Source organism: Macrobrachium nipponense, chromosome 1, assembly GCF_015104395.2.
Source record: "Macrobrachium nipponense isolate FS-2020 chromosome 1, ASM1510439v2, whole genome shotgun sequence".
Classification (NCBI taxonomy): domain Eukaryota; kingdom Metazoa; phylum Arthropoda; class Malacostraca; order Decapoda; family Palaemonidae; genus Macrobrachium; species Macrobrachium nipponense.
In genome coordinates, this window is record NC_087200.1 from 82,644,033 (window position 1) to 82,671,677 (window position 27,645).

Genomic DNA, 27,645 nt, shown 5'->3' on the forward strand with positions numbered 1-27,645 from the left:
GTACCACAGGAGACGGTCGGACTGTGTCCGATAGTCATGACAATACGCAATAAATCTCGTACTAAATCATAAGTGATAACCGATACCAATCATTCTTTCCTAAACACTGTGTTTAGGTGCGCATATTTCGCTTGTCTTACATGACAAAAATGAAAGAAGTAAAACACATACTCGTAATATGATAACATGATTTACAATTAATCGCATACATTAGCCGGCACGCACGTACACACACATATATACATATATATACATATGTATACACACATATATATAATGTACATACATATACTATATATAGATAGCTAATTTTCCTCCAAAGTAGTGGATGACGCGAGAAGGTTTGTGCCTTCCGGTCCTCAGCAAGTCTTGAGAGGATGAGGTTGCTGTCCCCACATGCACCTTTCTTAACTCTATTCACAACTGGGTCAACTGGTGGACAAATTAACTCAATGGGTTCAGTCTTGCCCCACATACAGCGGTAGACCAGAGTCCAGCGCAACTGGGAGACAATAGACAATTGAGTGCAGTATCTCTGCCATCTTCTTTGATGGGGACATTAATTTGTGTTTGTGCACGTAGTTTGATAGTGCTAGTGTGTAGGTGGTCAATAACGAAGGCTAATGTTCTCTCAGTTTCGTGAACATTTCCCATTGTGAGGGATGGTGGCGATCTCAAGCTATATTAAAGTTGTCATTAGCAAAGTTATAGAGAATCAAGCGTAAGAATGCTTCGTGTTATGCTGCAAAATTAAGTATGGTTGATCCCATTTCTGATGTTTCCCAAGGTATATCACCGATCATTCTCTTCTTTTGCACATCGACTGAATATGATAACTTGTGTTTTCTTTCTTTTCACCAATATTTAGTACTTAATCTCCAATTGGACATATCCCCTCAAAATCACAGCTAGCTAGCGCAGATGAAGTCCTGGCTCTTCCATATTCCCATAATTTCCATCAGTTCGATTCAATGTCCATGTTTATGTGGCACAAATAAACTGGGTATGTTCATGATTTCCACAGCTAATCAGAGATTTGTGTTATTTCTGTGGGAGGTTCCTCTTCCGCGAGACGACCATAAGGTGGTTTCAGTATGACGCTCCCGCCAAAATGGCTTGGAAACCTGTAGCTTTTCTAGTTTTGAATAGTAAGAACAAAAAAAGAGAGAAATGTTGGGTTCAGAAGTATATTAAACATCCATGGCTTAAATTATAACCCCCAGAACGAAGTAGTGAACTAAAAACAATGTACAGTACAGTAGTAGTGAAGATCTATTTATGATGGAGCATAGTTCCCTTTTATTCTACATATGGAGGGTGTAGACCAAATTGCCTTTATAAAACTAAACAAAATCCTAACCGTCTTCAGTTTTGAAACAGAAATTCTCTTTTCACCACATGTCTGTTTCACGTTAAATGTAAAATTAGCCATGATTTTAGAGTGACACGGTTTTAAAATTGCTTAAAAAATACAAAAAAAACTAAGTTTGTTGATTAATTATTAACGTAGATGTTGCTAAGCTAACTGAACCTTTTCAAGAAATATGGTCACTCATGAAATGAATATTAAACAGAGCATTACCGGACATAAGCAATATTCTAAGTGTATTTGTCAAGCATTTTATGGTTATAAACACAGAGCGAGCAAGGAAGCTCTGCTTTTGCCTTTCAAGAGGTACAAGCCCTTTTGGGCTTCCTGGTACAGACGTAAAGAGGATTAGATGTGCGTCATATTCCGCTGGCCTCACTTCCTGGAGGATTGTAATTGTGGCTGATTTTGTGATAAATTCAGCCAAACTCGAAGGGAAAGCAAACAGACTTCTGCAAACATATTAAGAATCATGAGGCATCACTCTCAAAAAGGAATTCGGGTGAAATTAATTTACACTCGGCGTTTTCGTTTCATCAAATAACAAAATAGTGAAATAGGAATTCAAACGCAATATATGTAAAGGAAGAGAGAGAGAGAGAGAGAGAGAGAGAGAGAGAGAGAGAGAGAGAGAGAGAGAGAGAGAGGAAGTAGACTAGTTGTGAGCTCGGCTACGGGGAAGGCAGCGGAGGGGAAGGCCGGGCTGTTATAGGATGTGATAGATGTCTTTTAAAAAGATTGAGGTGATGTCTCATTATGGAGAAACTTCCTTTCAGAGCAGTGGGAATGATGACGTCAGAGGTGAACGTTTACCCCGTTTCACAGGTGTTCTGAATTAAATAGCAATGAACCGACCGGCGTAACCTCATCACTGAAATATGCACGGCATCGTCTTCATCACCAATAACGTCATCAGAATTCAAGGACGTAGGAGGAGTGGAATATTCCAAAGAATTATATTACTGATACAAATAGGTATTTGTTGTTGTAGGTATTACTGATATCATTCTGCTACTGATGTTAGAGAAGTAAAACCACCAATATTTAGGTTGTGGTGAAGTCTACCTGTCAGAGTTAGAAATAGAAATGAGAGATTTTGACATGATGGTACTCTCACTTATTTGGCCAATTATTATCATCATTATGTTAGCGTTTTTTCTTAAAGGTGTTCAGTACCCTTATTGGTTTCAAGAGGAATAAGTAGGGACAAGGGCTATAATGCATTAACATTGAGATTGGGTATGGTTTGAAATAAGAACATCGAGGAGGGTGATCGTAAAGGTATCAAAGTGTACTTTTCGTAAAAAAAAGAAAAAAAAAGAAAGAAAAAATGAATATATGAAACATTTCATAGGAGGCTTTGCAAAAGGGAATTGTCTATGTGCGTTACAGGGAGATAGATCGTATATTTTGTAGGGTGATATGCCTGGGAACGAGTTAGAATGAAGTTTTGCCAGTGTGTGTTCTAGAAGAGGCTGAGAAGATAGAAGTATAGCATTTCGAGTGAGAAGTGTTCATTAGCATAATTAGGAAAGGGGGAGAATTAAGGACCAAGAGTTTGATTCTTCTCTCGTACAAAGACAAAGGCAAAGGACTGAGATGACTGAGGAGAAAAGTTACTGAAGACATAATATATCTGTTTATTTGGAGCAGAGATGCTGATCAAATGATATTGTGTCTGTCTTGGCCTTCCTTTCAAGGGCCCCAACTTCATTTTTCTACATTTTTCATTAGCGAGAGAGATTAATTTTAACAGCCCACTTTATGCCTCCGTAACCATTGCATCTCTTCAAAATATCCTGTTCTTTATTCATCAGTTTCTGCAATGCTCGTTCTTTCTTTCAATGATTTACATCTGTCCAATTGATTTACTCAATCCTTCATCATCCTGACGACATTGATCGCGTCATCGACCTGACATCTGTTTAATTCCATAATTACTCCCGACAACACGGACTCCAAGATTCTCCTCTGATAAGTGAGAAGAAACAAGCAAACAAACAGACATTCTTAGAATAATTTAATTTTTCTTTTTTATTCCTAACCAGTAATAAACATTCTACTTTGTCCACCACGCTCTACTTTCCTATCTCAACACTCTTCTGTACCCATCGTTCTCTCTCTCTCAGAAGATGTAACAAACTTCGCTAAAGTCTACTTATACAATTGAATTAATGAATGTCTGCGTAACCATGTATTCCCCACAAACTGGTAGTCAGGAGATACCTTCACCAATTAACTCTACGCATCTTTATGAATGCTATGATATGCATTTTTAGTATTCGTGCAGACTTGCCTCTTTCCAATGGTGGCCCTTATCATACCCCCGAATTTGAGTGTAATTTAGGTAATAGTGATGAGGATGTTAAATGTATTTCTTTATAAAACACACACACACACATTTGCACAACCACAAATAAACACACTCACACTATATATGCATATTATGTATGCAATATGTGTGTGTATATATATGCACATATAAATATACATAGTATATGTATAAAATGCCCATTAAAACAATGTGATTTAAAGTTTAAACTATATATCGGTGGACTGACTCCCACCTTATGAAGTAGTGAATATAGTTCTTAAGCTTTAAACCAGAATGTTCTAATGGGCCTTTTATACTTGAGACGTATCCTGTTTTAACAGAAGAATTTATTTACCTGGTATTTTTTTTATACGTTTTCAACTGAGTACCTCTAAAATGGCGTGAGAGAGTGAGAAGTGAACTGCTACGCATTTTCCTGGCCTAAGTACAAATCCTGTCATTAATCCCCTTTTTACATGTAAGATGGATGAAGTGACAAGGGCACACCATTACCGACCACGCCTCAAGCTTAGGAAAATGTTTTTTGGCGTGGCGTCGTCGGTAAGGCTGTGCGCTTGTAACTCGAAACTTCTTAGATGTGAGTTCAAATCTGTTTGAGGGCTGAAATGTTAGTCCTTCATTTAATGGCCAGTTACATCAACTATATTGTATATAATATCTTTATTTATGTTTGATTTACATATTTCCTGCGGATTTAGAAGTAAACTGGCGACGCTTTTGGACAAACTTTAATTTTCCAAAGCTGCTTAAAACATACTTTATCAGGATATGCAACGATGGAATTACAAAAGGAAAAAATAAACTCTGAGGCTGGCTGCACGCGGATTAAATGTACGGCTTAGTTTTCTCTCTCTCTCTCTCTCTCTCTCTCTCCTCTCTCTCTCTCTCTCTCTCTCTCTTCTGTGTGTGTGTGCGTATAGGGTTTTTATCTTTATTTTTCCAACAGCAGTCAGAGGAATTAATATTCAACTTTTCTATTTCAGGTAAAGTCACCGGATTTCATCGGTGTTATCATGGCAATGCGCTGGGTATGTTGGAAGCTTAATGGATTTTCTGCCTCATATTCCATTTATGTTGGCACATTCCTATTTTATCAAACCTCATTGGTCCTTTTGCATGAAGAATTTTAAACATGGTGCCATTTTTAAATTGTCTGAATCATACGAAATTTGCTTTGCAGTAGGCCCAGCATTTTATGCTTGTTATGATGTTTGATGTGCCCGTACGAAATTATGTAGGAATATCTTCCCGAGTATTATTTGCCTCAAATTAATTATCACTGACATAATTTACCGTTGATATATTACGGCAAAGCGTCTCTCTCATTTGTCCACGAAATGTAAGGTTGGTTGGGGCTTGACACTCCCTTGCCACATGAAAGGAGAAGAGCGGTTGACAACAATAAGGTTTCCCAGAATTCTGTGAGAGAGAGAGAGAGAGAGAGAGAGAGACCATAGCTTCATCCACTTGGAGAACCCCCGTCATCTAGACGAAGGGCGGAACTAATAACAGAATATCAAGGGCACTCTCAAGTGATGATTCAGGAAGGCTCAACGCTTGAAACTCGTTCCTTACTGAAGGCGGAACAAAAGTTAGGAACCTTGAGAACAAGCTCTTGAGAGAGAGAGAGAGAGAGAGAGAGAGAGAGAGAGAGAGAGAGAGAGAGAGAGAGAGAGAGAGAGAGAGAATGAATTATCATTTCATTAGCTCGTTACAGCATCACCGAAGGACTGGCCATTGTTTAAAAGGAAAGTCTGAGAAGTGAAGGCTTTTGCTTTGCTGGTTCATCATATCACATTACTCTTTGGTTTCCTAAGAAACTTGTTCCACGTGACCCCGCCAGATGGCATTCGGTTTTAAGAATCTCTTGGATGCTTTGGCTCCCTTAAGTTCTCTGTAGCACATACTTTGTAGGAGAGTTATGTCTTTTATGTCTTATGTAAAAGCCTAATCTCAAGATGAGATGAAGCAGGCTCAGTTGCCTAAATGGCTGTGAAGGGTTCATTTGTTGTGCGAAATTTGTGAGGGGCGCAGCATAATAAAAACAAAAACAAAAGAAGATACATAGTATACAGTACGCCCAAAAGGGTTGAGTCACATTGTGAAACATCCTATGACACCAGTACCTACTGCGCTTTGACACTGAAGTAAGTAAATTTCACGCTAAACATATATAAGAATCACATTTACATTTACATGAAAAAGATGGACAAAATACAAGGACTGATAGCCTCTTCTAAAGGAAAACACTAATGAGGCCGAATAACAACAGTAACTAACATAATAACACATACTTGACGGTAGAAATAATAATGATAATAATAGTGGTAAGAGCGCATACACATATCAGGCACTATAATTAAAATGTCATAGCCTAGGCTACAGTAACTGTAACAGTGGAATCTATACACAAGATCATAGCCTAGGCTACATTCATTTCAACAGTAGAATCTACACATGATCACATATGAAAACAGATAGACAAGGAATGAAAAATTATAGTAATGTTACTAGTCGCGACTAAATAAGCATTGTCCTAATTATATTAATAATAACATTCCTAGTTTGTCACTTTTCTGGCTCACATAAAAAATTGATTTGGCCATTGTTAATTTTTAAACCTTTTAAGTATATCACTGATGGACTCTCCTGTATAAGTAGGTGTATTACTTGGTCCTCGAAAGTTGTGAGAGTGTCATCCCTATACTCCTGTATTTTAGGACATGGCATGACATAGTTGTGAAGTTGATGTCCATCATTTTCATTGCATATTCTACCGTCACTTACGCTGCCCTCCCTGTTTCTCATGACCTGTCATTGAACTGAATTGATCTGCTTGACTCCCTCTCTATCTGCCTCTGTGTACTTCTTTCCGATATATGATGACTCCTGAACCTTGTTTTTTTCGGATTTATTGGTGACCCAAGATTGTAGCTGACTAGAATCTCGTCCTTCAGAGCAGCCTCTTTAGGCAACTCATCCGTTGTAGCGAGAAATGAGGCTCCTGCTGCAGGAAAAGCCGAACATGACAACAAAGCAAAGCGATGAGTCACTTGGGTATCAAGATCTGGTTCATTTTTCTACACTTGATGCCTTCGCATTTTCAGGTCTCAAAGCCATTCACACTACTAATTTATCTCAACTTGATATTTTTAAATACACACACAAACACGCAAACTGTTCATATGGCACACGTAGGTTATGGATTGAAAGGATAATCAATCTGCAGATATACTAGAGTTGTAAAATATTTAGCACAGTTCTAATGATGGATTAAAGTGTTCTAAACTTCAATGAATTTCTCATTTTCTCTCTCATATCTCGAAGTTTTTCACCTTTCATCTTTCTTATGTTGCACAAAGAATTAATCGTAACAGTCTCTATTTCTAAGATTTAGGATTGCTATCTCAATAAAACATACAATTTTTTCCCTAAACACTGTTACCTTGTAAGCTTCACCTGTCAGTGATTCACCTCCTGGCATCCTGCCATTACTCCTCTCATGGACTTCCATGTACCTGTAGCTGCACATCAACCACCATCCGCACCACCAAAATTTCTGTAATTTTTCTGTTGCTGTTTTGCCTGCAAATTCTTACTCTGTTTTCTTTTGAACACTTTATAATTCTTTCACCAGTTTTAGCAACAACTCTTCACTTTACTGGTCAACAGTAAAATATGCAAATATCACACCCAGTACTCCATAATGTCCACATATGCTCAAGCTTGAATTTCACCACTAACACTTGTGCGTAAAGTACCATCTGGCCCATACTTCCTAAGTAGCCTCTGTAATTGAAGCACCAGCAATCCTATCATTCTTTTTCTATAGGTCCGTATTTTCCACTTTATTCTCAAACCACCCACACAAATGTCCCGTAACAAACACTTAATCGAGGCATCCTTCACCCTGTTCAAAGCCACTCTATTCGTCTCCGTTCAGTCTCCCTGTTATATGTTTCACTTTCTCTATCAAAACTCTACCACACTCCTGTCCCAGGTACCTTATGTAATGTTTTCCCCCCTGTAATTCTTTTAATAACCTCCGTCCCCTTTCCCTGTTGACAAGGGTACAATTATTCCTCCCGTTTCTACGAATCAATAACATGATTAGGAAGATCATTCCAAAATATGGTTCACTTTAAACCGAATAAATAAAGGTATATATATATATTATATATATATATATATATATATATATATAATATAATATATATATATATATATATATATATATATATATATATATATAGATGATATATATATATATATATATATATATATATCTATATATATATATTATATATATATACACCTTTGTGAACATAAATATATTTATTCACACACACAAAGGCATACACATTTATATATATATATATATATATATATATATATATAATATATATATATATATATATATAAATGTGTGTGCCTGTTTGTGTGTGTGAATAAATATATTTATGTTCAAAAAGGTGTGTATATATATATTATGTAAACGGGAAAATGTTTCTGTTTGTCTGTTTATTCCAAGTGAACGTCTAACACCAGTGAACCAATCATTATGAAATTTGGCACAGAGGTTACATTAACACAGGGTTCCAACATAGGCTAATTAGATTTTTCTTAACATATATAACCCCTTTAAAAAGTTACTACCCCCCCCCCATGTAACTTTTTTATTTTTGGAGACTGTTTAGTTTAAATTTTGAAATGTAGGCTATTGGTGGTAATTTCATTACTTCAAAATTGTTATCAATCTGTAGCCCCTGTAGGGAGCTGGTGGGAAGGGGGTGACATAAAAATAATTGAAAACGACAGATGATTGTGTTTAATGAATAGTTTTTGAGGTCATTGAAATGAGTAGTGACACTCCTGATGCTGTCCAATCCAAGTTCAGCCCTGAAAGGAATGGGGTTGAGAAGGGGGTGGGAATTGGATGACATGTAAAACTAACCAAAAACGACAGATACTAGTTTCCATAGTTTTTGAGGTCGCTGTGACAAATAGTGACACTCCTGATACCCTTTAAATCCAATTTCAGCCCCAATAGAAAACACGAGTTATTAGTGCCTAATCCATAGTTTTAGTGTTTGCCGATATAAATAGAGACACTCTCAATGTCCTTTAATTCCAAGTTCAGCCTCGATAGGAGGGGGATGAGAAGGTGGTGACATGTAATAATAACTGAAAATGACAGATATTGTATAGTTTTCAAGGTTGCTGAGATGAATAGTGAAACTCCCAATGCCCTTTAAGTCCAAGTTCAGCCCTTGATAGAAGGGTGGAAGGAAGTGGCAAGAAGGGGTGAAAAATAAAATGTAGAAAATGACAGATATTAGAGTTTAAGCCATAGTTTTCGAGGTTGCTGGGATGAATAGAAACTCCTGATTGTTTCAAGGGCAAGTTCAGCCCCGATTGGAATGGGGGTTGAGAGGTGGTGAAATATGAAATGTCAAAAATGCTGGGCAATGTAACTTAAGCAATTATCTTAACAGGAATGAGAGAGAGAGAGAGAGAGAGAGAGAGTTTATCGGTTGTCATTCATATATTTCCTGGGCAGCACTGGGTTGGTCAGGTAGTATACATATTAGGTTGCTAGCCATTCCTACTCCAAATTGGCTACATTCCACTTGAACTGAATGACACCTTGTTACATCATTCACCTCACTTTTGATCAGACGCATTTGATTTTGTCGCAACTTTCCTAAATTTCTTTTTACTCCCTTGGTATTCAAATTGCAGCACCTATCGCTAGACAAGGCAGCTTCATAACCTCTAGACTGTGTTTCTTTGGTTTATCTTGTGTCCCACTAGTAGATCCTAATTTTGTACACGATTTTGTTACATTATTATTATGCATGCAATTCATACGTTATTTTTGTAATATAGAACTGAAATTTATTGTCTTTCTGAGTGCTATTTACTTTTCCAAAACGAAACAAATATTTTACAGTTGCCTTTCCATAATACGAAAAACGGGTTTGCTGAAAATACCTTTTTCGATTTTTTTTTTTTTTTTTTTTGCTTACTCGGTGAGTAATCCAACAAACTACTTTGTTGTTGTTCTTGTTGTTTTGGGAGTTAGGAAAAGCCTATAGAAAAGCCTAAAAAGATTTGAAAAAGGTGTTTAGTGTTGAGTTAAAGGTACAGGAATTTTAGGATAGGATATTTGTGATTTATTTATTAGAATGAAAATGTAAAAAATAAATTATGTGCATGTTAAACATTACAGATAAATTATATCTAATGATATACAGCGTATTTATTTTAATTTTTGTTGATGAAACAAGGCCCTATTTAACTGTAGATTTTAGCACGTTTTAATGTACGTTTAAAGTAAGGAATATACTGTTTACAACTTGTATGTGTGAGGGGAATATTTTGCACGTGACCCGAATAAGAACGAGGTAGGGTCATACCTTGTTCAAGAACAAGGGTCTGTGTAATGGATAAAGTTCAAAGATTATTTTTTTCCCTATATATATATACCTCAGAACTGTGTCAGACTTTTGGCTTTGACATGATGCCGAAAGTAGTGATTATTTTGACATTTGCCTTTTCTTCGGTCACATATTTTAAAGGTCAGTATTTAGTTTTTCTGCAATGAAACCTTGACTTGAATTTAAATGTCAGATTTTAATATGAATGTCATTAATTTGTTCTCTTCTGATGTAACTCAATAAACAGATACGTTAGAGGTTGAAGGTTGTTCAACGACAATGCTTATCACGACCTATTTTCAAGAGTACCGGTCAATTTAGAGCCCTCACCCCCAATTATTTTTCTATTGGTCATACGCTGCAGTGATTCTGTTCAATTGCAACTGAGTTATGCAATGTCGATGGGGATTTATAAGAGTAGATTTATTAGAGAGTAGATTCAGGTAAAATTTAGATTTTATTGAACATCACCTCGTATTCCGGTTTTAACTACATGAAAAAAAATCATTTTGAAAAAAAATAAATAAAAAAAAATAAAACTGTATGCCATGATAGAGGGAAAACGCCGATGAATATTTAGTATGTAGTATTAGTTGGGGTATGTGACACATATACGCTTCTTTTTGTTACGTTATGGTTTCGCATTTAGGAATTCAAAGCTACTGTCGGTCCTTGGCAATGACCTAAATAGGTGCGGGCATGAGAATACATTGCAATTTATAATTTCCTGTCGACTGCGTCATGGCTACTCCACAAAATCTCTGGGCATTGTCTCTCCAGCAAACATTCTCCGTTATTTCTCTCCAGGATTAAGTCGTGTCTCCCCTTCCAGTTGTGAATCAATTTGCATGGATGGTTTTGAATGACCTGCGGGGCCATAGATTTCCACAAGAAATACTAATTCTTTTCAGCGATTCTCGTTGCAGTCGATATTCTTCCTTCCCTCCATCACCACTCAGTCCTGGCTACATTATCTGCCGTGAGCAATTATCTGTCCTTGTGTTTTGCCCATATAATTGCCCATAACCGTTCTTTTCCGCATTCACACCCCCTAACAACATCCTTTTCCTCTTACAATTTCCGCTCACGTTTAGTCTACGCCTTTTCTTCGGCCTTAAGCATGTCTTTCTCACTGTCATCACGTCGTTCTGGAGGATGTTGCCCTCCGTGGTGGCCTTTCTGTAACAGGATTAAGGACTGACCTCCTCAGGACACGCGAAGGTGTGACCCCAATAAGCCCCGTCTGAATCTACGGCGGTTATGTCCATAACATTACTATGTTCACTTTTCTCTCCTTTATGAACTGCGTTCTTTAGATGCTCTAATTTCTTTTGCATTGGATTATTTTGTATATGTGAATAAATACTACGCATACGTATGTATGGGTAGCATATACGAAGAGCTATAGTAAATGTGTGACCACATCACTAAGATTAGTATCTGGTTGTATGCCAAATATTGTGTAATATTGTAGACATACTTAAGTCGACAAAAAAAGTGTTTCAGAGCAGTTCTCACCAATAAGAGATTATTCAGTAAAAAAAAAAAAAAAAAAAGTGTTTCGAAACAATTCTCACCAATGAAAGGTTGTTCAGTAAAATCGACAAAAGGTGTAGTCTTTGATATAATAGTTACAACGTAGAATTAGCATCATGGAGGGGATAATTCAGGCCCTAACAAGTTCATGTGTACGTAACTTAAAAGTAAAAATGAAACTGAGTCCTCAACAGTCTTTGGAAATACCTTGAAGGTATGATATACCAGTTTTACAGCAGCACTTAATACAGCCGGGAATCTTTAGATCATAATATTTCGGTTTAGGAATCCATGTGATATTTATGATATTCAATTATTTAAAGAAATTTGGCAGGTAAATATTTATATGTAGCCACTCCAGAATTTTTTTTTTATTTTTACTTTTATTTGCATGTGTATGATTTTCAGCAAGAACCTCGTTGTTTTAATTTAAATAAAAGATTCAAGTTCACAGAATTAACATATCAAGAGACTTACGAGTATGTTAGCTCTGGTTACTAGAAGACAATGAAGAAAATTATAGCCAGTACAGTCCCATCTGAACCCTTTTGGTTCTGTGTAATTCGCCAAATTTCACTAAATGGACATGGTCTTCATAATTAGAATAATTCATGCAAAGAAAGAGAGAGAGAGAGAGAGAGAGAGAGAGAGAGAGAGAGAGAGAGAGAGAGAGAGAGAGAGAGAGAGAGAGAGAGAGAGAGAGTGTCTACGTTCGTATGTCTGGGCTGTAATGGTAGCCTTGGCACAGTTATGATTAGTGGTGTGGGTTGTATCATAGCACTTTAGTTTTGGAAGTGATGTCATCACTGGCGATTGTTGCACTTTATGTTTATCCAATCATAACTCAATCTTTCTCTTTGATTCCATTTTTACGGTATTCGAACCGCGACATTTTTTTTCTTCTTTTTAATCTAAGCTACAGTCAGATGACCCTCAAGAGGATTTCCTAAGTTATGGCCCTATTATCGTGCTGTTAAACGTTCGTTACGAAACTGCCTTCTTGTCAGACTATTTAGCCCTTTCTAGGGTCTTATGACGAAACCTAGGGAAATAAAACCATCTCAAAAATTTTATCTATAGAAGGGGCTCATTCTGGATATTAGTAATTGAAAGACGGCCATTTTAGGACATACTTAACGCTTTCAAATTGCAACCTCCAATTCGACCCCATGTGCTGATGAAACCTCGAAAAGGAGCAGAGCTGGAGAGAAGCGGGGCCTAACCTCCAAGGGAGCGATAGACCTTCAGATTCCTAAAAGAAGAACAGGAGGAACAGAAGAAGGGAAGGAATTCCAAACCAGGGGAAAAAGACAGCCACTGAACCTTTTCCATCTGGAACAAGTGGAAAGACGTCCAAAGATACAAAAGCACTAAATATCACTGTAAACAAACTGCTCCTAATTTGACCCCTCGCAGCCTAATTTGAATTCTGTATGGCTCTATAAACCGGCTTCAGCGCCGAGGGCAAAGCCAGTGTTAACCATATACAGAGACGGATCAAAAGGCAAAGTGTGCAGGCCTCCGGGCTATGTAAACTCGCGCTAATAATTTGCTCTCACTCGCAAAGGGGAGACTGACTGTTCAATTTGGCCCTCTGGAATTGAAACAAAAACAGCCACGTAGAGCGTTCTTTCATCCTATCACTTCTCAATTTACTCGTCACATGAAACTGTGTCCGGGTTTCACTGACAGCTTTCAAACGTTTTTATTTTTCGGTTACGTAAAACTACCGTATTGCGTTTTGCTGTACTTGATCAATAATTTCACAGTAGATATATATTTCTACCCGTTTGATATAGTGAAGGAAATGCGACAGTACCCATGTAATAAAACTTTAAAAAAAAGAAATCCTGCATGCTAAGATTAGATTTACGAATAACTTCTACAGACTGAAAGCAAGAAAAATAAAAAAAATAATATCTTCACCAGTCTCATTTCCTATAGCTTTCTGATTCCAGTATGCATATTTAGGGACTGTTGAATTTCAGTGTTTTATAGGTCTAACTTACTTTTATTTATTAAACTTGCACAGTTCGGTTGATTAACTGTTCAGGAGACAGCCAATGTTTTTGGACTTTAGATAAAATACTTCCATGAAACAGGTTTTTTAAAGCAGTCAGCATAAAGAAATACATTTTCCCCCCTAACAGAATTAATGTTGAGCTTTTAGTTCTTTAGAGAGCTATTTTTAAACAATGCTTCAAGTTGCAAGTTAGATTGGGTCCTGTAGGAAGTTTAATTGTCCAGTGAAGTCCGTCTTGATTCGGAGAGATTCGTTTTATATGCAGTTTCCTTTGTTTTTTCAATGAGAAGTATCTTTATTTTGACTTGTCTCTCTCTCTCTCCTTTTGCTTTGACCTCTTTTCTTCTCCTCCTTTGATATATATCTATATATATATATATCTATATATATATATATATATAATAGACTACTGCTTCTTTCTCTCTCTCCCCTTGTTTTTGATATTTAATATAATTTATTTTAATATATATTTTATTTTAATATCTATATATATATATATAATATTATATTATATATATATATATATATATAGTCCTCTTTCTCTCTCTCTCTCTCTCGTCTCTCTCTCTCTCTCTCTCTCTCTCTCTCTCTCTCAGGCGTCACAGTTCCATTAAAAAAAAAAACTTATTATATTTTTCCATTCTCGTTATGATTCGTCATAATCTGCCCCGTCCACCTCTCATTTCCATTAGGGTTTGTATTCCAACCCAGCAATCCTCCCAACTTATTACATGTTGACCTTGAATCAGTGAAGCTGCCTCACGCTGTTTCGTCCATGAAGGGTCTCGCATGTTGCCGCAGTATTAAGGAAACACACAGCTTTCTTTTCGACAAAGAAATTTGTTTTTCTTAGTCTACTTCTTCTTCTCCCGAGGCTTCATTTTCGCTGTCAAAACTGGGGAAGTTTATGGGTTCGTGTTGCCAGTGCGTGTTAATGTGAGGTTGTTTGTATACTCATACATACTGCACACAGACCCACATACACACTCACACACACACACACACACATATATATATATATGTGTGTGTGTGTGCGTGTGTGCGTGTGTGTGTGTATATGTATATATATATATATATATATATATATATATATATATTATATATATATATATAGTCTCAGTAATTGGGCGGCTACTTGGAAATCTTAGCTTGATGATAAATAACAGTGCCAAGACCAGGAAGAACATTCTTTATTAAACGAGCTTAGACACAGAATTTTGGAACACAGAGGTCTTTCCGTTAGAACTAGGTTTCCTCTTTCTAAATGCCATAAGGGAACACAGTTTAGCACAGGACCATCCTTTCACTCACCTAGATTTTAGAGTACTGTCTTTTTGCTCAAATAGAATGGACCTTTTAATTTCAGAGTCACTGTTTATTAAGAAAATGAAACCGGAATTGAACAACAACTCGTCCGGTATTCAACTAGCTATCATATAGTTTCATAGTAGGTACACAAAGTGGGTCGTTAGCCATTTTATTTTTGAGTGTAGCTTGTTTACCTACTATGAAAATACTATCATTATTTTCACATTAATATCTGTTTTTGTATGTTTTGCGTTTTGTTTTAGTTTTTTCGTAATTTTTAGTTTGTATGTGATGTTCGTTTTATTTTATGTGTTTACTGAAGCTTTTAATAAGACAATTCATTTTAATGTAATTTTTAGTGATTTCTCATCCTCGTCATTTTTTCAGCCTGAAGATGAGGTTTTAAACCTCGAAAGCTCGTTTAATAAAGAATGTTCTTCCTGGTCTTGGCACTGTTATTCATCATCAAGCAATATGTATATATATATATATATATATATATATATATATATATATATATACACATATATAGACATATATATATATATATATATATATTATATAGATATATCTATATATATATGTATATATATATTATATTTGTGTAGAAAAACAACCGTGATCTATGCCGTACTTATACTTTAACATCTGAACTGTTAATTCCCGAATGAACTCCCTGTTCAGAAACTTTCCCAACATGAGTTTGAAGTTTATTTGTCAGCGCGCGTATGTGTGTGTGTATGTTTGTGAGTGTGGGTTTGTCTGTCCGTCAGATGTCGCAAGCCCTTGACAGGATAAAACTGGGATGTCTTCGTTCGATTAAATTTTGACAGCTGATGTCACTGATCTCTGTCGTTGGGAGGTCAAAGGAATTTTCTGTAATTGACTTGCTGTATTTGGAACTGGACATTTTTCTTAGCATTTAGCGGTCAAAGGAATTTTCTGTAATTGATGTGCATTTAGAACTGGACATTTTTCTTAGCATAGATGTACTCCCTTCTTTTAATATTTAGTTGTATAATATAATAAGCGGTGTTTTTGCTACATTCGTTGTATCTGCGTCATAGTATGAATACTCTGGTTGTCTTTTTGCTTGGCTGCGTTGGTGAAAGACAAAAAATACATCTAAAACATCTTGACCATTTCACTGTTTGTGTCAAATTCAGTATCGCTAGACGAAATGAACCAGATGTTCCCAAAAAATGGAACATGACGTAACTACTATATCAAAGAATTTATATCTCACAAAGGTTGCCTCCATTGCTGGTTTCGCTTGCATGAACCCGATGCAAGTTTTGATTGTAATCATTCGTCTCGATATTTCCTCCAGCCCCGCTCTCATAGCATGCTAAAACAATCTCATTTCTACATTTCCATATTGTCGTTTCTCTCTTTTGCTCTGCATATTTTTGAGATATTTTTTCCCAGCTATTATTGTTCCATCTGTTCTCTCATCATGTTTTCAAGTATTCCTTTTAGCTCATGAACGAGGAGTTCTCAAGCTGATTTTAGAAAATCGCCTTTTTTAAATATGGAAGTAATACTCATTGCCAGAATGTGTAAATTCCCCGCAATTCTGAAGGAACTTCTGAGAAGAAAGTTGCTGTTCATCTTTTAGTCTTAAATAGAATTTGATCAGAGAAGTTCAGTGTTCACTGAAGAATATAAGTGACCCAGTTTTTCGTTGTGTTCCATTCAGTTACTTCACACGCGCATTCATATTTTCATGCATTATTCATGAAGATAAAGGAAAAGTTTTTTGAACGGCGGGGAAATGAAAGAAGAAGATTGGCGAAGAGGACAAGCATCTGCATGTGGATGAGCTCAGCAGGAGGGATTTGAAGATTGTCGCAGGTGCAAGAAGGAAAAGGGTCTAGAGGAGTGATAAACCGGCAAAGATCGGTCTAAAATGAAACTCAAAACGAACTTTCACAAAAGAGCAACTCTATAAGCAATGAGATTGGCTAACAGGGCCTTATTTGAGACTCAATAAAAGCCCGAGTTGGTTGCATGGTAACCAAAGTAAGGTAGAAGAAATCATAAGATATAATACAGAGGTCTTTGACATTCTACTAGTTCCATTAGAATTTGAGCACCAAGTGAGTTTCATATAGCAACTGCAGAAGCATTGTCCAAGTCGTAGAAGTCGGAGGGGTTACAGTACTTGCCATGCCCCTTGTTTTGGAAATGTTATGCTTCCAAGATGTGGGATGAGGTCAAAACGATGGGAGAATACAGAGGGACTACCGTCAGACAGCAAAAAACTTTGTAGATTGAAATGATGGTGCAAGGCAAAAGGGTAAGAGTTTGTCAGACAGCCATCTAGTGGAATAATTCAAGGAGCGGACAAGGGGCCAAAAAATGGACTTTTCACTAGTAGATTTAACTACGTATATTTACCATTAATGAACGAAAGTTAGATTTCAAGGAGTGTTTGATGTCTTCAGGAAAGCAGAATAGGGAAAAGTTGGAAAGAGATGAAATCAGGCTATTACGTTTCAACCCTCAAAGAGCTTTTGGTCCTAAAAAGGTTTGATTTTGCAATGCTTCCTTAACAGCTCTGAGAGAGAGAGAGAGAGAGAGAGAGAGAGAGAGAGAGAGAGAGAGAGAGAGAGAGAGAGAGAATATTATGATTCAAAAAGCGATACATACGGGATCTACCGGTCTTGTTGTACACTGTCCCCTTTAATGATGCAGACTAAATTCTCTCTGTCGTCTTTTCTTTCTTTAATATCAGAACAGGAAGTGGATCTAAGCAAGGGCGTACAATGTCGACTGATCGGTGACGTTGTAAACTTGATGGTTGTTACAGTTAAAACAATTCATAATCACGTTCTTGATACTTTTTATTATTATTATTATTATTATTATTATTATTATTATTATTATTATTATTATTATTATTATTGAGATTTGCTTTTTCAACTTTGCGTATTTAGCCCTCCGGACCTGACTTCTGTAAACACCCAAGGTCCGTAGCTGGAATTCAGTTGTATACAATCTGTTTCTAACTGTTATAATTTTTTATATTTTTACTATTATTCTCAATGTTAATACTACATTAACATTATTATAATTACTGTTTTTAGCGACTAGTTCAGCAACTGTGTGGATATTGCCAATTATCATTTTATCTCGTGTATCTAGATTGTGTGTTTTGTATTGTCTCCACTTTGTATATACCATGTAGGTATATGGCCCCGAGACGATATAAAGATTATTATTATTATTATTATTATTATTATTATTATTATTATTATTATTATTATTATTATTATTACACTCTATGTAATAGAAAACCTAGGCCTCCAAGACTGTCAGAGCTTTTTTTTTTTTTTTTTAGCTCTCAGAGAGATGCACACATTACACAGCCGTCATAGTCCATAGACATCAGGTGAAAGTTTTTCAGGAGCCCAGTAATCTTTTAAAAAGATGCCTGACCATCACATTGGAGAAGTAGCTTCCTGAATGAAATATCTCTCGGATGGAGTTCTTTCGTTTCATCCGCCACTTTGACCCTTGACCTCTGGTCTAGGGTTCTGTCCTCAGACAATACTTTTTGTTGATAGGAAAGGTCGCCATTTTGATTAAGCATTAAAGCTACATATGAACGTAGAAGACTATAAGGAGTACGACGCGGCACAAGAAAGTATTACGACAGGAGAAGTTACTTTGAATGAAAAGGTATACGTACATTATGAATGGATTAGTAATAAATAATTTTGTCTGTCAGATTTATAAAACAAAATCTGATACTGCGCCGGGTTAATTTCATAAGTTCACAGTGGTGTATAAATTACTGGCTGGCATTAAATCTCGACGCAGCTAATTGAAATTGCAAAGCTATAAAAGGGGTGTTGTCTTTTCATAAAGGCTCTGTAATTTCTGCTCTCCATTTTTGCATCATACTGCAGTTTCATAATAAATTATACATTCTTTGTATCATCTGCCCCAGTTTCATAAGAAACTATTTTATTTTCCGTGTCACATCATAAAAATTAATCTAGTTCCTGTTTTCCGTCACACTACTTTTTCATTAAAATATTTCATTTCAATTTCCCATCTCACTATATACTATAAAGAAAAATTAGACAGTATTCAACTTCATTAGATATTAATAATGTTTCTCGCCATGCTAAAATTTTGTTTAATAATGAATATGTTTATCTTATAGTCATTTCATGAAAGACTGATCTCATTTTGTCACCAGTCATACAGCAAGTTCATGAAAATAAACTTCACTTTTTCATCAGCAAAATAACGCAATTTCCATTTCACCATGTTGCAGCTTCATAACCAAGCAATAAAGTTTTCGCGTCCCATCGCCAGAATTACGTTTTGTTACTTTTTTATGGTCGTTCCCAGATGTTTAAAAAAAATAGTTTTCAAGCTCATATCTCCCCTCTTTCTTTTTATTTTTTCATTCTATGACACTCGGCTCCATTACGGTCGGGTTGATGTGTCCACATGTTATACTTCCCGGCTGTCTACCATTTTTCAAGGGGAATCATTCTTCAAAGTCAACGGGGCGAGACCAGTAAACACCATTCTTGAATTACTGTTTCTCGAACATGAATGAGTTGTGAATGTACACTACCCCCTCTGCGAGACAGGGTTTGTAAGGCCCAGTTTATTCTAACAAATTTCTGCGAGTGTAATAGGTTCTGACAGGCGCCGCATTTTGTATATATAATATTTGACACTTTAGAAAAAGGGTTTTGTGTTTTGAAAATGTGGCGAATAAAATGGTAGGTCTTCGGAAAGAGAGTAGCCTAAGGATGTGAAAAAAAAAAAGATCGTACGAGTTCTTATATTTACTTAGGACCCTCAATCTATTTAACCCTTAATGGACGGATACCCTCACCTGAGTAGTAATAACAACTTTTGGGTGGTGGGGTGATTCACTCATGGGGGAATCGGGCGGGAAAAAGGTGCCATTACTTCTATATTCCATAAATTCACTAATGGCCACTTTTAGACTGTCTAAGATGAAAGACTGGGGGCTCGGGAGTTTAGTTGTGCTCTTGACTTAAAGGGAGGATGTACTGCCTCTCTGTCTCGCGTCACATTTTTTTATAAATTTGCTCATAAATATACTAAGGTGTTGCTGTTGGATTTAGTTATAAATTTAATTTTGCAAAGAAACGTGCAAACAAATATTAGAAAAAACATGTAAAAATCCAAGAAAGTTACTGCATCTTCGTTCTTGGTAAATTTACGTAAATTTTTAAAAACAAATTTGCTTAGAATTTGTTACTGATTTTAATTCGTATCAGTTTTGATATTGTGTGAGCTGTAATTATAATTTTGATAATTTTACAAAATAAAATGAATTTGTTTTTTTTAGAAACAACATGTATAGATTGGTAAAATTCACGATTTTCCTGTAAAAGAGGCCCTACAAGGAGTTGTAAATAGTTATTTTCAACTTCTCGTGGAAGGTAGGGAAAATTGTATAGTATTTTTCTTTACACCGTGTGCATTTGAATATCTTCCTCTTTTCATTGATGTGTGATTTTTATTTTCTTAAATTGGCCGACCTCAAATTTTCCCCGGCCTGGGGCGCTTCATATTGATTTTTTTACCCTGGAAAACGCAATAAAATAAAGAAGTATTCTGGATCACATGTTATTTCACACCTTGTAAATGACACATAGTATATTCTTTTTTTTATATATTCAATGACATGGATTCTTAAGATATTGTCCTAAAGATATGAGTCATTCAAGATTTATTGATTGGCTAACTGACATCACTAAAATTTCATGTGGTCACAAAACTAAATAATGAAAATACGTTAATTGGTGACCCTCTCTCCACACACACACACACACACACACACACACACACACACACCACACACACACATATATATATATATATATATATATATATATATATATATATATATATATATATTATATATGACTGGTAAAAATGTTCTGTTACAACAGAATTCCATCTAAGAAAAGGAGCCCATAAAAACACCAAAATATAGAGAGAAAAGTACTATGTTTCAGAGACTGCTGTCTCCCTCTTCAGGTACCTGAAGAGGAAGACAGCAGTCTCTGAAATATAGTACTTTTCTCTCTATATTTTGGTAACAGGAGGGCACTCGGCACAGTCACACTAAGTAGATGAAGACAGGCAAGAACACTTAGGAATTTGACGTTTGAGATTCATTCCAACGTTTTGCAATACATTGTTTCATCCTCAGTTGATTCTACAAAAGATATAAATAAAATAATTTTAAAACTTTTAGAAAATTACAAAATTAGAAATAACAGTTAGTTAAAAGTCAACTTACAGGAAATCATACTTAAAACACATAAGTTGTGTTAAAACACAATAAGTTACATTAAAAAAACTTACAATTGAACAATAATTTACAATTAAGCAAGGTTTATTGACAAGGTTTTATTTGAAAAAGAAACAAAATATAGCCTCTGTGTCGGACCCTTCCCTTCAAGGCTGCCCTCAAGAGACTGGCTATCCTTGGGGGCATTTGGGCCCTATCCTTGAAGTTCTTTGGCCCTATCCAGGACGACGTTTTTTTTTTTCCATCAGCCTGGCAGTATACCTGCCTTCCTGTAAGGAAGCAACCTCTGGGTCAGAGCCTTCCCTTCAAGGCTGCCCTCAAGAGACTGGCTATCCTTGGGGGCATTTGGGCCCTATCCTTGAAGTTCTTTGGCCCTATCCAGGACGACGTCCTCAGCCTGGCAGGATACCTGCCTTCCTGTAAGGAAGCAACCTCTGGGTCAGAGCCTTCCCTTCAAGGCTGCCCGCAAGAGACTGGCTATCCTTGGGGGCATTTGGGCCCTATCCTTGAAGTTCTTTGGCCCTATCCAGGACGACGTCCTCAGCCTGGCAGGATACCTGCCCTCCTGTAAGGAAGCAGCCTCTGGGTCAGACCCTTCCCTTCAAGGCAGCCCTCAAGAGACTGGCGAGAAATGTCAAAAAACCAAAAAGCAAATTAAAGATAAATAAGTGAAATACAAAGATTCCTAAAGCAACATGAACCAATGTGCATATGTTTATAACATGTTAATAATCCAGTCCCATATGGCTCAATTATCAAACATTTTATCACAGTTTAATGAGCCAATTTTAGTTCTAGGAGATTTTAATACTCACCACCTTTATGGGATGCCAGTACCATCGACGCAGATAGAGCAGGTAAAGACATAGAAAATCTAATACTTAATTACAACTATTGTTGTTGAATGAAAGTGAAATCCCAACATACTTTTCAAAAACTCATGGGACCCTATCATCTGTAGGCATGTTAATTTGTTCCACTTCATTAGTTGACAGATTAGAATGGAATACTCTGACAACAATTTATACCAAAATTTAATTTTTAATAAGCTGATTGGGAAAAGTATAATTTAGTTACCAAAAATGTTTCCCCTTTCCAAAGTAACAATGATCACAATGCAATTACGTGGTTCGGAAGTCACGTAAAGTCGTTGTCCCGTTGCTGAATAACCACTGGTTCCACGCAACATAAAAACATCGTACAAACAAACAATGCAATTAATTCATATTTTACAGATTTTGTAATTAGTTCTGGAAATAAATCAATACCAATGACAACTTGTAAGCCAAAAATAAATCCTGTTCCATGGTGATCTAGAGAACTTTCAGAAATGATCAAACTGAAGCACAAAATGAGTAGACGTTTAGACAGACTAAACCAAAGATATAGCAAATTATATAAAAGTAACAGACATACATTGAAAGTGTTAGTATTATTAGCTATGGAAATTGATTACATCAAACCTTTTTTGAGTAAGATATCTGCGCAATTCAGGAAAAAAGTCATTGGTAAAAGGAAACCATCTTGGGATAATTACGTCTCAGACTTCTCATGTGACACTGTTAAACAAATGTGGGATAGATTTCGAAAAACTAATGGCAACTATAGTCGATCACCTAGATCGCCAATATTACATAACGGGAAAAAGAGTTCATGATTTAAAAGAAATATAAAATATAATAGGTCGCCACCTAGAATCAATAGGTAATAGCTTGAACTTAAATGAACATTTTCGCATTAGAAAAAGGAATGAAGAAAAACACATAATTAATTTTGAAACAAATAAAAAATTATACTACAACGTCCTATTTACATATAAAAAATTATACTACAACGTCCTATTTACATAAGAAGAATTTGATGCTGCATTAAAAACTTGCAGTAACTCTGCCCCAGGAAAGGATAATATCTCTTTTGAACTCCTTATACATCTGAACATTAAAGCCAAAGAATACTTATTAAAATTTTATAATCACATATGGAAAAAGAAACTACTTCCCAAAGCATGGAAACATGCTATTGTAATCCTATACCCAAACCCGGCAAAGGTCCAACATCAGTAAATAATAATTATAGACCTCTATCACTAACTAGTTGTCTTTGTAAACTCATGGAAAAGATGGTAAATAATAGACGTACATGGTATTTAGAGAAAATAAAGTTCTAGCAGCAACCCAATCTGGAAGTAGGAAAAATCACTCAACTTTAAACTCATTAACATCACCAGAAGATCAAATCAAAAGGGAATTTGTTCACAAGAAAATTACTGTTGCAGTCTTATTCGACATTCAAAAGGCTTGTGACACAACATGGAGATATTCAATCTTTAAATCTCTATATGACTTAAATTTAAGAGGTGAACTCCCAATTTTTATACGAAATTTCCTAACAGAAGAATATTCCAGACTAAAATTGAAACAGTATTATCAGAAACATTTGAAATAAAAGAGGGCATCCCTCTAGGCAGAGTACTGCAGCACAATATTTGCATTAGCTATCAATAATATTGTTAAAATGCTTCCAAAAGATGTAAACAACAGCTTATATGTTGTTGATTTTGCCATTTTTTTTACACTTAAAACAACTTACGCCACATCCAAAGAATTTTAAATATCTCCATAACTAAAATTGAACAATGGGAATTATCTGTTGGATTTAAATTTTCTGTTGAAAAAACGCAAGCAATAACATTTTATAAGGATCAACGTTGGCTCAGAAATCAAGTTATAACTCTTACCACGAACAACACTCCCATCCAATTTTATCAAGAAGTCAAATTCTTAGGTCTATATTTTGACAGTCATCTAAACTGGAAGGTCCATGTAAGACCCACCAAAGCAAAGGCCATGAAAGCTATAAATATATTTATGAAATTAGCTCACACTTCATGGGGTGCTGATAGAGAAACTTTACTGAAACTTTATAAGGCTACAGTTCTACCAATATTAGAATATGGCAATCCAATTTATAGTTCTGCTAGTGAGACTACTCTCAAAATGCTAGATTCCATACACCATCTTAGGCTTCGTTTAGCCACTGGAGCATTCAAATCATCTCCAGTCCAATCCTTGATTGTAGAAAGTGGAGAAATCCCACTATCTTATAGATACAAAATAACAACGATGTGCAGAGCTTTAAATATTGTAAATAGTCCAGCAAAAACCAAAGATTTATTTAAAGATCCAGAGTGTCTCTGGAATACAAAAATTATCCCATCCTTCCCTGTTAGAGTTAATAGATTATTTAATGACAATGACCTTTATAATATTAAATTTTACAATTTTAACAAAATAATGCCTCCATGGTTGATAAGTGCTCCCCAGATATGTAACAAACTATGTACAATACCAATTAAAAAATTGAATAATCCCCTCGCTATAAACAATATGCTCTGGAACATATCAAGGTACACATTGATAATCATATATATACTGATGGTTCCAAAGATGATATGGGAATTGGATTTGCTGTTCATGGAAACAATATAAAGATCCAAGCCTCGTTACAAAGCAAAGTATCAGTGTTCACTGCTGAATTACTAGCAATAAAAACAGCACTAACAACTATACCTGAAAACCAGTTCAATGAAGTAACCATCTTTAGCGATTCACTAAATTCGTTAAATGCAATAAGCTCTTATACTCCAAAAAACAAAATTATAAATGAAATTAGGCATACATTACATGAAATGAAAAGACAAAAGGTATCTGTTACTCTATGTTGGATACCATCTCACATGGGATTAGAAGGCAATGAAAAAGCAGACATCTATGCAAAAGAGGCTAGAACTCTCCCAATATCAGCAGAATTATTATCACTAGAAAATTATATTAGACACAGTAAATCGGTGATTAAGAAAAAATGGCAAAATAACGGGAAGGAAAACCATCCTAACAATAAATTAAGAGATATAAAAGAAACTGTAGACCACTGGCCATCATCCTATCAGAAATGCCGCAACAATTCAGTAATATTGACACGGCTAAGAACTGGTCACACTAAACTGACACATGGCTACCTAATGAGTATCCCACATGTCCCTATACCTATGTGCGAAATATGTTGGTATAGTGCGAAATATGTACTGTACAACTAACAGTAAAACATATTTTTAAAATCTGTCCAAAATATAGAATCCAAAGAGACATATTAGAAAGTGACAAATGTTCACTTTTTAATATTTTAAAATTCCTTAAATTTAATCATTTATACGATAAAATATAAATATTTTGTAAATATTTATTTTTTAGATAATTTATATTCCAGGTAACAAATATTTATATTTTAGATAATAATTTATAGAAATTTTAAATAGCATGTCTAATCCTTCGGGCCAGCCTTAGGAGAGTTAATATTAACTCAGTGGTCTGGTTAAACTAAAGTAAAAAAAAATATGCTAAAAGTAAGGAAGATAATGAACACATATTTCCCAGCAGTTGATGTCAAATTCCTCTTAAGAAATTCTAGATAACATCGATGGATTTTTTCGACACAAAAAAATTACCTACTTTAACACTGTCTGGCCTAGTATACTTATACACTTGGTGTTGGTACAACGAACAGACGTACATGGGAAGCACTCGCCGACTGCTCAAAGTATGATGTGGTTCACATATATGTATATATAGTATAGATATAATATATATATATACTATATATATATATATAATATCCACCTAGATATATACCTTACATATATATACTACACATACGTATATGTGTATATATATTTTTATATATATTGTTATGACCTGCTGGTTCCCTCCTTGAAAATGTAGTCTGTCTAAAACTCTTAAAAATGGCCTTGACTGAAGGGATGAGTTATCACAAACAAAAAGATCTACGGCAGAATGCAGATATGGAAAAAGGAGGAATTTACATTAACTCTGAAGTTTAGTTTTAAATAAACTATATTTAGATTTAAGTTACAGTAGGTCCAGGAACTAATGAGATGGTTGGTTGTCGATCCACCAGAAACATGTGGCTGGGAAATGAACCAGACATGGAGACCAGAATTTGTGCAAACGGGTTATTTCAATGCAAGCCTTACTCCAAAGGGTTCCCAATTTCTCCCACAATCAGGTACAGTATTTGTCTGGAAATCTTGGGTTTGGTAGTCTTCTAATCTGCTGATATTTCTGTGGGGAGGGGGAGCAGAAGGGGTGAAGTGGAGTCTGCAGGGCTTTAGAAAGTCTGAGGAAGTTCTGAGAGAGAGCTACTGCGGCCCCGCTCTTTTAAAATCTCAAGTGAGTAGGCTCCGCCCTCATCCAAGGCCCCCTGTGGAGAGTAAATCCAGATCAGCCAATGGGAGCAAAGAGGATTTTAGAGAGAATGGAAGCTTCCAGTTCACAAGGTCAACTTGCATATAGGCAAGGATGAATGAATCTGGTTATAAAGAGGTCTTACCTTTCCTTAGTTCTGGCTTAAAATCCGGAACATATATATATATATATAAATATATATATATATATATATATTATATATATATATATATTTATATGTGTGTGTGTGTGTGTGTGTGTATACATACACTTGTACCCCCTTATAATTGTGTTAATGCTTCTCATATTGACTACCATTAGTGCAAGTACGGTGGACTAGATAAGATCGAATGGTAGTATAAAATTGGAACTTGAAGAGCAAAAATGAATACGTATATATCTATATTTGTTCTCCCTGGACACTTAAGGTAATGAATGGCGCTATATTACTTGGAATGTTTAAAATTTCCTATTTTATTGACAACACACACACACACACACACACACACACACACACATATATATATATATATATATATATATATATATATATATATATATATATATATATATATATATATATATATATTGTTTTCAATATGTCTGTTCCCCCTAGTATGTAGGAGTGAGATTGCAAGACACTCAATTTTTTTTTTCCTTGATCCCAGCAGCCACTGTTACTCATTAGGAGTTGGCGTAGCAAACGCGAGCTAAATGCAGCTCCACAGAGCCGGTTTTTGTATGTAACTTTGTGAGCAATATCTACAGAACACATGGGCGCCAACATGTATGAAAAATGGTGATTTGGTCCAGGCATTTGGAACGGTACTTAATGAATCAATTATTTGGGATTTTTTTTCTGGCGTTACAACTACTAAGGTCACTGAAACCAAAACGAGTGTGGGTTCAAGTCCTGCCACAGGAATCAAAATTTCTCCATTTGTTTCCATATTTGGATCTTAGCTTTGTACTGACGAACGTATTCATAAACTTTGACGAAATCTAGAAGTTATGAGGTTATTGGGGTTTATATGTATGTATGTATTTATTTACT

The 27,645-nt window shown here is 35.7% G+C and overlaps 1 protein-coding gene across 8 annotated transcripts in view; it reads left to right on the forward strand.

Moving 5' to 3' along the window:
* Positions 1-27,645, forward strand: part of LOC135219412 (acetylcholinesterase-like) — a 370,347-nt gene that overhangs the window by 248,258 nt on the left and 94,444 nt on the right. The window contains exon 4 of one of the 8 annotated variants that reach the window (XM_064256168.1): positions 4,688-4,732. The exons of the other annotated variants lie outside the window; for them this stretch is intronic. The gene's annotated coding sequence lies outside the window, so the exon portion shown is untranslated. The remainder of the gene's footprint in view (positions 1-4,687; positions 4,733-27,645) is intronic. 8 annotated transcript variants of the gene reach the window in all.